This window comes from Callithrix jacchus, chromosome 6 (genome assembly GCF_049354715.1).
Source record: "Callithrix jacchus isolate 240 chromosome 6, calJac240_pri, whole genome shotgun sequence".
In the NCBI taxonomy this organism is placed as follows: Eukaryota; Metazoa; Chordata; class Mammalia; order Primates; family Cebidae; genus Callithrix; species Callithrix jacchus.
This window is the reverse complement of record NC_133507.1, coordinates 19,709,621-19,723,460: the sequence shown is the minus strand read 5'-3', so window position 1 is coordinate 19,723,460 and position 13,840 is coordinate 19,709,621. Positions and strand designations below refer to the sequence as shown.

At 43.5% G+C, this 13,840-nt stretch overlaps 1 long non-coding RNA gene and 1 pseudogene across 7 annotated transcripts in view; one reads left to right on the top strand and one right to left on the bottom strand.

Annotated features, from left to right (window-relative positions):
- LOC118154477 (uncharacterized) overlaps window positions 1–13,840 on the bottom strand; it is a 57,177-nt gene that overhangs the window by 32,903 nt on the left and 10,434 nt on the right. For all 7 annotated transcript variants that reach the window (XR_013518710.1, XR_013518711.1, XR_013518709.1 and 4 more), the window contains one exon: window positions 2,078–2,175. This is a non-coding gene — a long non-coding RNA (uncharacterized LOC118154477). The remainder of the gene's footprint in view (window positions 1–2,077; window positions 2,176–13,840) is intronic.
- On the top strand, window positions 8,784–9,248 carry LOC100402706 (ubiquitin-ribosomal protein eS31 fusion protein pseudogene; annotated as a pseudogene).

The window sequence follows — 13,840 nt, the reverse complement described above, 5'->3', positions numbered from 1 at the left end:
CCCAGCTACTGGGGAGGCTAAGGTAGGAGAATCGCCTGAACCCAGGAGGCAGAGGTTGCAGTGAGCTGAGATTGGGCCATTGCACTCCAGCCTGATGACAGAGTGAGACTCTGTCTCAAAAATGTAATAATAAATAATAATTTAAAAATTAAAAATAAAGAAATCTTCTTCCTAGTCTCTGACTCCTCTCTCGGCCTGTCCAACCGTTTTATAAGCTGGATGTGGGTGGTCAGTCTGGTGACTCAGAACTACCAGCTCCCAGATATTTCCCTCCCAGCCCTGCATAGGTGGTCTAGCATCCCAGGTTGGAATCGGGAGGGGCTGCCCCGCCTGTCTGGGGTCTCAGCCAAGCCTGAGGCAGAAGGAGCCTGCTAATTACCATCCAGGTGCTCATTAGCAGCCCCTCCTCTCCTCCCCTCAGGATTCTTTCCAATTCCTATTTACTCAACCTCTCCCTCCTGACCAGAACCTGCCCACTGACATTTCAACATATTTAAATCTCTCCTGAAATTAAAAAAAAAAAAAACAAAAACAAACCTGTTTTGACCCCAAATCTCCTTGCAGCTACCTCCTAATTCTCTCTTTCCTTTCGAAGCCAAACTTGTGAAAAAGCTGTCTGCATCCACAATCTCCCTTCCTCACCTCCCACGCATTCCAGTCTGGCTTCCACCCATCAGTTCCAGAAGCATCTCTTTCCAAGATGGTCTGATGCTAAGAGCGCTGGGCTGAGGCTGGAGAGCATGAAGCTAGCCTGGCCTAGGCAGGACCCTGGCCATGGGAGCAGCAGTAGGGGACACAATGGTTGGAGTTACCCAGGGTTATCAATGGCAACTGCAGATGATAAACTAGAACTTCTGAGCAGTTCCAGAAAAAATATCTGGCCTTGAGTCCTGAGACTATGCCAACACCTACTTACCTTCATCAATTAATTCATTCATCCAGTCAATAACTCTTTATTGAACACACCTGGGCCAGACCCTGAGGTCGGCACCTGTTATAGACTTGCTCTCTTCCCTCATGGAGCTAACTGGGCATCAAAGAGTCATGAAAATACACAAAGATAACCGAGATGTTGGATGGAGAAGTGCAGAGTGTATCACTGTGGGATCAGATCTGGCCTGAAAGGTCAAGAGATTTTCCGGTTGGGATCTGGACAATGACTAGGAATTCGCTAGTCCAGAAGGGACGGGGGTAAGGAGATGATAGGGAATTGGGGGAAAAGCATCTCTGTGGGACCAAGAGGCCAGGGATTCCAGAATTGAAAAGGATCAGCAGGAAGCAAGTAGGGAGGGGTGGGGAGAGCTGGATAGAAATTAGATTTTTCTCTTTTTGTTTTTTTTTGAGACGGAGTCTTGCTCTGTTGCCCAGGCTGCAGTGCAGTGGCACAATCTCCACTCACTGCAACCTCCACCTCCGGGGACCAAGCAATCCTTGTGTCTCAGCCTCCCAAGTAGTTGGGACTACGGGTGTGCACCACCAAGCCTAATTTTTTTACATTTTTAGTAGATACAAGTTCTGGCCATGTTGGCCAGGCTGGTCTTGAACTTCTGACCTCAGATGATCTGCCCAGCTTAGCCTTCCAAAGTGCTGGGATTACAGGGGTGAGCCACTGTGCCTGGCTGCAATTAGGTTTTTCTCTCTGTCCCTCAGCCTTTGTGCCAAACCTGTCTCCTGCCTCATCTGAAGGACTTTAGCACCATCCACTCCCTTGATGCGGTTGACCCTTTTATTTCCCTTCCTCCCAGGACTCTGTGATGCCTGAGCTCTTGCGTGTCCCTCCTCTGACCTGAGTGCGAGTGTTCCGTAGAGCTCTACCCAGGCCTTACTCCCTTTCCCAACCCTTTTTCTTGACATTGTCTCCCACTTTCATAGCATGTCACTTCTAACAGATCTCCAGTCCCAGAACTCTTCTGTGGACCCAGGTTCAGAGATCTCCTTGCCCAGTGATCCTCTTCACACAGATACCCTGCTCACTATCTTAAACACAGCAGATCTTAGAGTTAGAAAATGTTAAGTCTCACTTTTGTTGAGAAGGTGTAGAAAGTAACATAAAGCAGTCAGGTGTGGTGGTGCGCACCTGTAGTTCCAGTCACTCGGGAGCCTGAGGCAGGAGGATCGCTGGAGCCCAGGAGTTTCGAGGCTGCATGGAGCTATGGTCACACACTGTACTCCAGCCTGGAAGACAGAATAAAACTCTGTCTCATAACAAAATTAATTAATTAATTAATTAATTAAAAATAATATAAACCCCTTTTGTTCCCCAAAACTTGATTAAAAATAAATCAACTGGCTGGGCGCAGTGCCTCATGCCTATAATCCCAGCACTTTGGGAGGCCGAGGCGGGTGGATCATGAGGTCAAGAGATCGAGACCATCCTGGTCAACAAGGTGAAACCCCGTCTCTACTAAAAATACAAAAATTAGCTGGTGCATGCCTGTAGTCCCAGCTACTCAGGAGGCTGAGGCAGGAGAATTGCTTGAACCCAGAAGGCGGAGGTTGCGGTGAGCCGAGATCGTGCCATTGCACTCCAGTCTGGGTAACAACAGCGAAACTCCGTCTCAAAAAAAAAAAAATCAACTAAGACACAGAATCTGGAACAGAGCCTGAACCTTCCCACTGGAACCTATACACTTGATGCAGATGATGAGCTGTGAACAGCCTTTCTTTATGCTGATACAGAAATTCAAGTTAAATGAACTTTGATTAGTTGATTAATCAAATTGAAGCAAGGTGCCAGTAAAGCTAAATTTAACTGTGACCTGTTCTAGATTCCAAATTGCACATTTCCTCTTTTTTAGTTTTTTTCCAACTCAGTGTAATTGGATTGTTGAGTCTGAGTGATACGTATATGAAGAGTTTATCATACTTCTTTTGTGCACATCTGAAATTTTTCATAATAAAAATCTAAAAGGGGCCAGGCAGCCAGGCGCGGTGGCTCACGCCTGTAATCCCAGCACTTTGGGAGGCCAAGGCAGGCAGATCACAAGGTCAAGAGTTCGAGACCAACCTGACCAACATGGTGAAACCCTGTCTCTACTAAAAATACAAAATTGGCCGGGCACAGTGGTTCACACCTGTAATCCCAGCACTTTGGGAGGTCAAGGTGGGCGGATTACAAGGTCAAGAGATCGAGACCATTCTGGCCAACATGGTGAAACCCCATCTCTACTAAAAATACAAAAATTAGCCAGGCGTGGTGGCACACGCCTGTGGTCCCAGCTACTTGGGAGGCTGAGGCAGAAGAATTGCTTAAACCCAGGAGGCGGAAGTTGCGGTGAGCCAAGATTGCACCACTGCACTCCAGCCTGGCAACAGAGCAAGGCTCCATTGCTAAATAAATAAATTAATTAATTAAAAAAACTAAAAATACAAAATTTAGCTGGGCATGGTGGTGGGTGCCTGTATTCCCAGCTACTCAGGAGGCTGAAGCAGGAGTATCACTTGAACCCGGAGGCTGAGGTTGCAGTGAGCCAAGAATGTGCCACTCTACTGCAGCCTGGGTAAGACTGTGTCAAAAAGAAAAAAAAAAAAACCCTAAAAGGAAACAATGTCTCTGTTTCTTTTCTTTCCTTTCTGCAGCCCACCCCCACCCAATAACTAGCCTGACTTGATTACTTGATTAGCGCTTGTCTACAGTGTAACTCCTAAACTTCCTGCTATGAGAGAATTGCCTGGACTCCTGAAACATGCTTTTTTGGAGGAAATCAGGTGATATGAGACATATAACTATGCTCTGAAGTTGCAAATGACATCATCAGTGAATTAGTTTGCTTTTTGCTTCTTTTCTTTGTTCTTCTAACCATATGTGTATGTAAATGTGTGCATGTGTATACCCTGAGAATTTCTGCGCAGGGAGGAAGTGGTTCAATCTGCTTGTCTCTGAGCAGCCGTTGGCTTTTAGAATAAAGAAATGACTCTGCCTTGTTTCTGATTCAGATGCATCATGAGGCTTGCTTTCATCCATGAGGTCTAAATTTAAACGCCTGTCTTCTCCCCCTATAAAACTTAATCCTCTTTCTCCATAACACTGTAGAAAAATAAAAAATAAAAAAAAACTTGGCTTTACATGGTGTTTAGCTTAGATCTGTAAGAGGAGCTTAAGTGTTGATTACAAGAAACACCAAGAGAATGAAAACTAGCTTGGAAACCTGATGTAGCTCAGAAAACTCCATATGACAAAGACACCACGCAGCTTATGTAGGCACCCAGGTCAGAAGGGCAGTGCACGGGAGCCTAATTGGTCAAGGCCATTGTCATGTTCTGTCTGAGGACTGACTCAGTCCTCCCATTCCTTCAACCATAACTTCCATTCCTTTCCACACCTCTCCCACTGCTGTCTTCATTTCAGCAGAAAAAGACCATCTCTCTTGACCAAAATATAAGGCCCACAATAGTATCATTTTGCACATTTCACCCACCTTGTTTAAATTTTTATTTTGATATACAGTCGTCCCTGGATATCCATAGTGGATGGGTTCCAGGACCTCCCTCCGATACCGAAATCCATGGATGTGCAAGTCCCTGATAAAAATGTAGTAATATTTGCATATAACCTATGCACATTTTCCCACATACAGAACATTAAATCATCTCTAGGTTATTTCTAATACCTAATAAAGTATAAATGCTATATAAATAGTTGTTGTATTGTTTACGGAACAATGACAAGGGAAAAAAAAGTCTGCACATGTTCACTACAGACACAATAAAAAAAATTTCTTTTGATTCAAGGTTGGTTGAGACCACAGATGCAGAACTCATGGATATGGAGGGCTGACTGCAAGTTCAAACACAGAGAACTCCCATAAGTGCAGTATAAGAAACCCATCTATAGCCTTTACTCTGGCCCCATTTTTATTTTCTCTGTCTTTCTAAGTCTTGCTGGAGTTAATCCATTTTACTAATCTTTTCAAAGAATGGAATTTTGTGGGCTTTTTGAAACAGGGTCTCATTCTGTCGCCCAGGCTTGAGTGCAGTGGCACAATCACAGCTCACTGTAGCCTCCACCTCCAAGGGTCAGGTGATCGTCCCACCTCAGCCTCCTGAGTAGCTGGGACTACAGGCATGCACCACCATGCCCAGCTAAGTTTTGTATTTTTTTTTAACAGACAGTTTCACCATGTTGCCCAGGCTGGTCTTGAACTCTTAATCTCAAGCGACTGAAGTACTGGGATTACAGGCGTGAGCCACTATACCCAGCCTAACATATTTTTAAATTTCCTTTGTGATTTATTCTTTGACCCATGAGTTACTTAGTAGTGTATTGTTTAATTTCCACTTACTGGGGGGATTTTCTAGATTTGTTTATTATTCTAGCTAATATAATTCCATTGTGGTCAGAGGACATAATTGATAAAATATCAGCCTCTATTTATTGACCTACTTATAGTCCAGAGAATTTTTCATGTGTCCTTGAAAAAAAAAAGTGTATTTTGTGGTTATCCAGCACAGTGTTTTATAAATGTCAATTAGACAAGGTTGGTTAATTGTGTCATTCAAGTACTACATATACTCAGTGATTTTTGTTTTCTTGGTCTATTGGTTACTGACAGAGATATTAAATTCTCCTTTCTTTTTTTTGAGATGAAGTCTCGAATTGTCACCCGGGCTGGAGTGCACTAACACGATCTCAGCTTTCTTGGCTCACCGCAACCTCTGCCTCCTAGGTTCAAGCAATTCTTGGACCTCAGCCTCCCGAGTAGCTGCGATTACAGGCATGCACCACCATGCCCTGCTAATGTTTCATATTTTTAGTAGAGATGGGGTTTCTCCATGTTGGTGAGGCTGGTCTCAAACTCCTGACCTCAGGTGATCTGCCTGCCTCAGCCTCCCAAAGTGCTGGGATTACAGGTGTGAGCCACGGCACCCGGCCTGAGATGCTAAAATCTCTAATCATGACCGTGGATTTGTCTAGTTATTACTTTAGTTCTGTTAGCTTTTCCTTCATGTATTTTAAAGCTCCATTACTGTTATGGACTGAATTGTGTCCTCTCCCACAATTTGTATGTATAAGTCTTAACTCTGAGTTCCTTAGAACATGATTATAATTGGAGATAGGGTCTTTACAGAGATAATTAAGTTAAAATGAGGTCATTAGGGAAGGCCCTAATCCAATATGACTGGTGTCCTTGTAAGAAGAAATTTTGACACAGACACAGAGGGATGATAATATGTAGACAAAGGGAGAAGATGGCCCTCAGAAGGAATCAACACTATCAACAGCAAGGTCTTGAATATTTTGTTTTGTTTTGAGATGAAGTTTCACTCTCGTCACCCAGGCTGGAGTGCAATGGCACAATCTCGGCTCACTGCAACCTCCACCTCCTGGGTTCAAGCAATTCTCCTGCCTCAGTCTCCTGAGTAGCTGGGACTACAGGTGCCCACCTCACCATGCACAGCTAATTTCTGTATTTTTAGTTGAGACAGAGTTTCACCATGTTGGCCAGGCTGAACTCCTGACCTCAGGTGATCTGCCCGCCTTGGCCTCCCAAAGCGCTGGGATGACAGACGTGAACCACCATGCCCGGCCCCCAGTCTTGAATGTTTAACCTCCAGAACTGTGAGAAAATAAATGCCAGTTGTCAACACCATCAGTCTGTGATGGGTTTCTATGGCAGACTTAGCAAACTAATATAGTTACTAAGTGTACACAGTTAGGATTATTAAGTATTCTTAATAAATTGATTCTTTTATAAATAGGAACTACTTCTTCTTGTATCTAGTAGTACTCCTTATCTTGATGTCTACTTTATTTGATATTAATATCACGACATCAGCTTTCCTGTTTGTTCGTATTCTTATTCTTGTTTTTTATTTGTCTTCTTATTTGTATTGTGTCCATATAATATATATTTCCCCATCCTTTTACTTTCACTTTTTTAGTCTCTATATATTCAAAGTGTGTCTCTTAAGACAGCATAGCTAGGTGTGGTGGCTCATGCCTGTAATCCCAGCACTTCGGGAGGCCAAGGTAGACAGATTGCTTGAGTCCAGGAGTTTGAGACCAGTCTGGGGGACATGGTGAAATCCCACCTCTACAAAAAAAATACAAAAATTAGCCAGATGAGGTGGTGCATGACTGTCATCCCAGCTACTTGGGAGGCTGAGACAGGAGGATCACTTAAGCCCAGGAAGCAGGGGTTGCAATGAGCTGTGATCATGCCACTGTACTCCAGCCTGGGCCACAGAGTGTGACCACATTTCAGGGAAAAAAAAAACAAAAAACAAAGCTAAAACAAAACAAAACAAAATCCAGCATAGATTTGGGTCATTTTTTATTCAGTTTGATAATCTTTGCCTTTATTTATTTATTTAGAGATGGAGACTTGCTCTGTCACCAGGCTGGAGTGCAGTGGCACGTTCTCAGCTCACCGCAACCTCCGCCTCCTGCATTCAAGCGATTCTCCTGCCTCAGCCTCCCAAGTAGCTGGGACTGCAGGTGCCCACTGCCACATCTGGCAATTTCTTTTTTATTTTTAAGAGACGGGTTTTACCATGTTGGCCAGGATGGTCTCGGTCTCCTGACCTTGTGATCTGACCACCTTGGCCTCCCAAAGTGCTGGAATTACAGGCATGAGCCATTGTGCCCAGCCAATCTTTGCCTTTTAATTGTTTAGTCCATTTATATTTAATGTAATGATTGCTAAAACTGTGTTCAAATTTACTATCTTGCTATTTGTTTTCTATTTGTGCAACCTGTTTTTCATTCTGTTCCTCCTTGCCTGCCTTCAATTAATCACATATTTTTATTAGTCCATTTTATTTCCTCTATTTGTTTCTAGCTCTACCTCTTTATATAATATTTTCAGTTTAGCTCTAGATGATTACAGTATGCATTCTTAATTTATTACATTTTGCTTAAAATTAATTTATACCAATTTCCCTAAAATGTATAACCTAAAAAGAGAATTTCATTTACCCTACCTGTCCGTATGCTATTATTGTCATATATTTTACTTTAACATGTTTTATTTCATTTGTTTTTGAGATAGTTTCACTTTATTGCTCAGGTTGGTGTGCAATAGTGCAATCACAGCTCACTGCAGCCTCAACTTCACAGGCTCAGGTGATTCTCCCACCTCAGCCTCCTGGGAAGCTGAGGCTATAGGTGAGCACCACCATGCCAGTCTAATTTTTTGCATTTTTTGTAGAGAGGGAATCTAACCATGTTGCCCAGGCCAGTCTCAACTTCCTAGGCTCAAGTGATTCTTCTCCTCAGTCTCCCAAAGTGCTAGGATTACATGTGTGAGCCACTGTGCCTGCCCTTACATGTTTTAAATCTTATATTACTATTGTTTTTGTTTGAAATCGTTGTTTTAAAAAATTATTTTTAAAATTCATAAAATATAGGCTTTTATATTAGTCCACGTAAGATGTTCTTCACTCCTTTCTGTAGAATGTATCACAACTTATTTATCCATTCACCTACTGAAAGACATCTTGGTTGCTTCCAAGTTTTGGCAGCTATGAATAAAGCTGCTATAAATATCTGTGCAGGGTTTCATGTGGACATAAGTTTTCAACTCCTTTGGGTAAATACCAAGGAGTGCCAGCAATGGCTATCTTTGCCTTTCAGCCTGATGAACAACCTTTAGCACTTATTTTAGTGTAGGTCTGAGGAAAATGAATTCTCTCAGCTTTTGCTCATCTGAAATTAACTATATTTCATGTTTTGACTTCAGTAACTGTGAGTCCCATGTCAGCATAGCTGATAAGAAGACATACAAGCTTTTTTTTTTTTTTTTTTGATCTGCATCTACACCTCAGGTGGGGCAGCCACCAAAATGCAGATTTTCGTAAAAACCCTTATGGGGAAGACCATCACCCTCGAGGTTCAACCCTGGAATACGATAGAAAATGTAAAGGCCAAGATCCAGCATAAGGAAGGAATTCCTCCTGATCAGCAAAGACTGATCTTTGCTGGCAAGCAACTGGATGATGGACGTACTTTGTCTGACTACAACATTCAGAAGGAGTCTATTCTTCATTTTGTGTTGAGACTTCATGATGGTGCTAAGAAAAGGAAGAAGAAGTCTTACAAGAAGAATAAGCACAAGAGAAAGAAGGTTAAGCTGGCTGTCCTGAAATATTATAAGGTGGATGAGAATGGCAAAATTAGTCACCTTCGTCGAGTGCCCTTCTGATGAATGTGGTGCTGGAGTGTTTATGACAAGCCACTTTGACAGACATTATTGTGGCAAATGTTGTCTGACTTACTGCTTCAACAAACCAGAAGACAACTGAGTTAATAAAAGACATGAACTAACAAAAAAAAAAAAAAAAAAAGAAAAGAAAAGACACACAAGTTCTTAGCAGGCTTCTGTGTCAAAGAATAGCATTGTTTTCTTAGTCTGGTGAGATGATGAATGAGAAAATTGTAGTTATAGCCAAGTGAGTGCTCAGGACTTCAGGAGGTTTTAGTGAGTTTTTACAAACACGTTTGGATGGATGAAATATCTTTGTTTTGGGATTGCCAATCCCCATCAACTGAAGAGGAAGTTAAAACAGAGATCCAGGACCATTCCATATCAGGAAGAACAGAATCACAACCAACAGCCCCTGGTGGCAGCCCCTCACGAAGCACAAATGATCACAGTGGCTGTTTCCCTGGCAGCTCCTGCTTTTTTGTCAAGGGCAAAGCTGTTATCTCTTCACTCCCTCCCTGCCTGTATTGGAGAAGTCTTTTTGGAGTCATGGATGCAAGGCCAATGGCCCCTATTAGCAATGTTTCAACCAAGTCTTTCTTCTGGTGAACTTCGATGTGTATCCCAATTTTAGGCTGTACGTGGCAGCACGGTTTATCAGGGATGGTTGGTTTCTTAGGTCGGGTTTCCGAAAGCAAATTTTGAGACAGGAGCCACACGCAAAGGATTTATTAAGGAAGTGCTCCCAGAAGAATCAAATAAAGCAATGCAGAAAAGAAAAGGAAGAGGAAGAAGCCAAGCAAGGCGATGATGTTGGCCATGTCCCCGCCTCAGCCTGATGCAGAGGTGAATTCTGAAGTGAAAATTATACTTTAGAGTGTTCCATTGCAAATAAGGGCACTGGGCTGACATCAGTGAAAGTGCAGGCTTTCCTGTAATAGTCAGTGGTTATGAACACAGGGAGGAAGGACACACACACTCTCAGCCCATTCTCACTCAGAGTGCTGGCATGCAAACCAACCCCAGTAGACCAGGTGTGGTGTGCTCAGTTCCATGCCACTGGAAACAAAGGTCACAGAAGCTAGAAGGATAACAGGACAGAAATGCTGAAAGGGATCCAAGGGGATATAGGTGAAGCATCAACAGCATCTGCCACGGTAGGTTACGTGAAAAGAAGGCCTGGACACGCTTTTTACAGAATGCTTTGTACTAATTTAGTAGGAGGTCATTTAATATATTACTTCTTTTAAGTGGGTTCCCTTGGGAGTATAGAGGGGCGTCTCCTGGGCCAACCCATTAATATTTCAAGATGAGAAAGTCTCTTTGATAGCTGTGCATCTTATACGTTCAAGAACTCTGGGAAGTATCTAGGCCATTTGAATCCGGTTTCTGCACATCATGACCAATTTAGTTTCTGAAATTCTATTTTGTCATTTGATACCCCCCCACAAGCTGATTCTATAGTGAAAGTCAGGAGTCAAAGTCTTGTTGCATCTGAAAGTCTTCACAGATTTCCTTTCCCGTTGACCTATAAAGTGTGTGTCTCATTGTATTGAAGGACAAGGATATTTCTTTTTTTTCTTTTCTTTTTAAATTTTTTTTTACTTTTTTGAGATGGAGTCTCACTCTGTCACCCAGGCTGCAGTGCAGTGGCATGATCTTGGCTCACTGCAGCCTCTGCATCCTGGGTTCAGGCGATTCTCCTGCCTCAGCCTCCCAAGAGGCCGGGACTACAGGTGCAAGCCACCACACCCAGCTAATTTTTTTGTATTTCTAGTGGAGACGGGGTTTCACCATGTTGGCCAGGATGGTCTTGATCTCTGGACCTCATGATCTACCCACCCAGCCTCTCAAAGTGCTGGGATTACAGGCATAAGCCACCATCCCAGCCTCTTTTTTTTTTTTTTCCAGAGACAGACTTTTGCTTTGTTGCCCAGGCTGGAGTAAGTGGTGTGATCCTGACTCATTACAACCTCAACCTCCCAGCCTCAAGCCATCCTCCCACTTCAGCCTCCTAAGTCGCTGGTACTACAGGTGCATACCCCCATGCCTGGCTGATTTTTAAAATTTTTAGTAGAGATACAGTCTCACTATGTTGCCAAGGTTGTTCTCAAACTGCTGACTGAGCTCCAGGGATCTGCCTACCTCGGCCTCCCAAAGTGCTGGGATTACAGGTTTGAGCCACCATGCCTGGTGGCTCAAATTAGATATAGATATCTCAAATTAGAGTAGGAAAATTTTTAACCACTCTTTGATGATGTTAGTATATTTTATATATGGTGATATTTCTACATATCTATAAACATATATTTCTTTTTTGAGATGGAGTTTCGCTCTTGTTACCCAGGCTGGAGTACAATGGCGCGATCTCGGCTCACCACAACCTCCGCCTCCTGGGTTCAGGCAATTCTCCTGCCTCAACCTCCTGAGTAGCTGGGATTACAGGCACGTGCCACCATGCCCAGCTAATTTTTTGTATTTTTAGTAGAGACGGGGTTTCACCATGTTGACCAGGATGGTCTCGATCTCTTGACCTCGTGATCCACCCACCTCGGCCTCCCAAAGTGCTGGGATTACAGGCGTGAGCCACCACACCCGGCCAAACATATATTTCTATTTATGTGATCAGTATTTTCTCATCTGGATGAAATTAACAGAAAAATACTGTTGTGAATCATGCCCTTCCATTATCTGCCAAAAAATTCCAGACATAGGCCAGGTGTAGTGGCTCACACCTGTAATCTCAACACTTTGGGAAGCTGAGGCAGAAGGACTGATTGAGTCCAAGAGTTCAAGACCAGCCTGGGCAACATTGTAAAACCTCCACCTAAAAAAAAAAAAAAAAAAGAGGCAGACATAACAGTACTGTGGTCCTCAATGGAACACACGCTGGAACACAGCCGTAGCATCTAATGACTTTTATCAAAAGCCCTTCTCATTCATCATACCCCCTTTATTTCACGTGAACCATTCTAGGAATCATGTGAACAAGAAGATTCTTGGGTGCCATCAAGTGGCCATTTGGGGAAAACCAAAGGCAATCTGGGTATAAGAGCATCATCAGCCTCCACATAATTTCCTCCCTGAATTTGGGGCCTGGTGTTGGAACACAGAAATGTTATTTTAAAAAAAAAAAAAGTTGTCAGAGGAACCTAGTTGGAGGTTGGGGATGAAGCCAAAGCCATGGCCTGAGAAGGGAGAAAATGGCTGATGTAGCCAAAGATTATTTTTAATTAATTAATTTACTTTGAGACAGAGCCTTGCTCTGTCACCCAGACTGGAGTGCAGTGGTGTGATCTCGGCTCACTGCAACCCCCACCTCCTGGGTTCAAGTGATTCTCCTGCCTCAGCCTCCTGAGTAGCTGGGATTACAGGCGTGCACTACCACATCCAGCTAATTTTTGTATTTTTAGTAGAGACAGGGTTTTACCATGTTGGTCAGACTGGTCTTGAACTCCTGACCTCAGGTGATCCGCCTGCCTTGGCTTGCCAAAGTGCTTAGATTACAGGCGTGAGCCACCGTGCCTGGCCAGACTTTCATTTTTTGAGAGCAGTTTTAGGTTTATAGCAAAACTAAAAGGAAGGTACTGAGATATTTCATATGCCCTCCCCAACATGCACAACCTCCCCCATTTTCAACATCCCCTACCAGAATGCTACATTTATTACAACTGATGAACCTACATTGATACATCATCATCACTCAAAGTCTATAGTTAATATTAAGGTTCATTTTTGGTGTTGTACAATCTATGGACAAGTGGACAAATATATAGGACATGTGTCCACCATTATAGCAGCAGAGTATTTTCACTGCCCTAAAATCTTCTGTTCTCCTCTACCTATTCATCCCTCCCTGCCCTCAGTCCCTGGCAACCACTGATGTTTTGACCATCTCCAGAGTTTTGTCTTTTCCAGAATGCCACCTAGTTGGAATAATACAGAGTGATCCTTTTCAGGATGGCTTCTTTCACTTAGTATTATGCATTTTTCTCCATGTCTCTTTGTGGCTTGGTAGCTCATTTCTTTTTAGTGCTGGATAATATTCCATTGTCTGAATGTGCAACTAAACCTATTCTTAATAATAGGTAATAACAGGTAAAGTTCTTCTGGGAGACCAGATTAAAAGCCCCTGACGCAGGGGGAAGAAGTGAGGCACTGATATGACAGAGCAGTGACAAGGTGACTCCAAGAAAGGCCCTAGGCCCTGATTCCTGGGCTGCATGCCAGGGAACAGCACGACCCCAGAGATGGCACTGTGTCGAGGCTGTTTTGGTTGGCAGAGCCACAGGCACTCTAAGATGTTCATGCCCTTGTTTGACATTGAAGCAACAGAAAGATTCCCATGGCCCCCGGGCTGTGAACAGAAGTGGAGGGAGGACGCCCAGACCTGAAGAAGGCATATGCACAGAACAGGCCACTTCTATGTGACCTATGAGGAAAGATGATAGTAAGGAACAACTGCCCTTCCTCTCACACCTTAGCACAAGGTAAGACCCTCAGAACCCACAAACCATCCAGCAAGAAGGAAAGACAACTCCAAATTTTGGGCTGGGCATGGTGGCTCACGCCTGTCATCCCAACACTTTGGGAGGCCAAGGCAGGAGGTCTGCTTGAGGCTAGGAATTTGAGACCGGCCTGGGCAACACAGTGAGACCCTAGTCTCTACAAAAGAAACAAACAAACCTCACCTATCT